Source organism: Triticum aestivum, chromosome 2D (genome assembly GCF_018294505.1).
Source record: "Triticum aestivum cultivar Chinese Spring chromosome 2D, IWGSC CS RefSeq v2.1, whole genome shotgun sequence".
Classification (NCBI taxonomy): domain Eukaryota; kingdom Viridiplantae; phylum Streptophyta; class Magnoliopsida; order Poales; family Poaceae; genus Triticum; species Triticum aestivum.
Window position 1 is genome coordinate 137,094,851 of NC_057799.1, and position 2,097 is coordinate 137,096,947.

The window sequence follows — 2,097 nt, forward strand, 5'->3', positions numbered from 1 at the left end:
AATTACATGGCGATTGCATTTCATACAATAAAGCGACAACCATATGGCTCCTGCCAGTTGCCGATAACTGTCACAAAACATTCTCATCTCATACAACAATTTATATATCATCACGTCTTGACCATATCACATCACAGCAAGCCCTGCAAAAACAAGTTAGACGTCCTCTACTTTATTGTTGCAAGTTTTATGTGGCTGCTACGGGCTTCTAGCAAGAACCGTTCTTACCTACGTATCAAAACCACAACGATTTTTCGTCAAGTGTGATGTATTAACCTTCAATAAGGACCGGGCGTAGTCACACTCGATTCAACTAAAGTTGGCGAAACAGACACCCACTAGCCACCTGTGTGCCAAACACGGCGGTAGAACCAGTCTCATGAACGCGGTCAAGTAATGTTGGTCTGGGCCACTTCATCCAACAATACCACCGAATCAAAGTATGACATGCTGGTAAGCAGTATGACAATTATCGCCCACAACTCTTTCTGTTCTACTCGTGCATATAACATCTACGCATAGACCTGGCTCGGATGCCACTGTTGGGGAACGTAGTATTTCAAAAAAAATCCTACGCACACAAGATCTATCTAGGAGAAGCATAGCAACGAGCGGGGAGAGTGTGTCCACGTACCCTCATAGACCGAAAGCGGAAGCGTTTAGTAACGCGGTTGATGTAGTCAAACGCCTTCGCGATCCAACCGATCAAGTACCGAACGCACGGCACCTTCGCGATCTGCACACATTCAGCTCGGTGACGTCCCTCGTACTCCTGATCCAGCTGAGGCCGAGGGAGAGTTTCATCAGCACGACGGCGTGGTGACGGTGATGATGAAGTTACCGACGCAGGGCTTTGCCTAAGCACTACGATAATAAGACCGAGGTGGAAAACTGTGGAGGGGGGCACCGCACACGGCTAAAGATCAACTTGTGTGTCTATGGGGTGCCCCCTCCCCGTATATAAAGGAGGGGAGGAGGAGGAGGGACGGTCACAAGGGGCGCGCCCAAGGGGGGATTCCTACTCCTAGTAGGAGTAGGTTTCCCCCTTTCTTAGTCCAAGTAGGAGAAGAAGGAAGGAGAGGGAGAGGGAGGGGGAAAGAAGGGCCGCCCCTTTCCCCTAGTCCTATTCGGACTCCCCTTGGGGGGTGCCACCTCCTGGTTGCTGCCCTCTCTCTCTCCCCAACACCCACTAAGGCCCATTACTTCCCCGGGGGTTCCAGTAACCCCTCCGGTACTCCGGTTTTATCCGAAACCAACCCGAACACTTCCGGTGTCCGAATAACATGGTCCAATATATCAATCTTTATGTATCGACCATTTCGAGACTCCTTGTCACGTCCGTGATCTCATCCGAGACTCCGAATAACCTTCAGTACATCAAATCACATAAACTCGTAATACGAATCGTCATCGAACGTTAAGCGTGCGGACCCTACGGGTTCGAGAACTATGTAGACATGACCGAGACACATCTCCTGTCAATAACTGCTACCTCTTGAGCATGCGTTGGTTTTCCCTTGAAGAGGAAAGGGTGATGCAGCAAAGTAGCGTAAGTATTTCCCTCAGTTTTTTAGAACCAAGGTATCAATCCAGTAGGAGACTACACGCAAATTGCCTAGTACCTGCACAAACAATCTAGAACCTTGCAACCAACGCGATAAAGGAGTTGTCAATCCCTTCACGGCCACTTGCAAAAGTGAGATCTGATAAAGATAATAAGATAAATATTTTTGGTATTTTTGTTATGTAGATTGAAAAGTAAAGATTGCAAAATAAATAGTAAACTAGAATTGTAGATTGGAAACTTATATGATGTAAAGTAGACCCGGGGGCCATAGGTTTGACTAGTGGCTTCTCTCATGATAGCATGTATTACGGTGGGTGAACAAATTACGACCGAGAAATTGATAGAAAAGCGCATAGTTATGAGAATATCTAGGCATGATCATGAACATAGGCATCACGTCCGTGACAAGTAAACCGAAACGATTCTGCATCTACTACTATTACTCCACACATCGATCGCTATCTAGCATGCATCTAGAGTATTAAGTTCATAAGAACAGAGTAACGCATTAGGCAAGATGACATGATGTA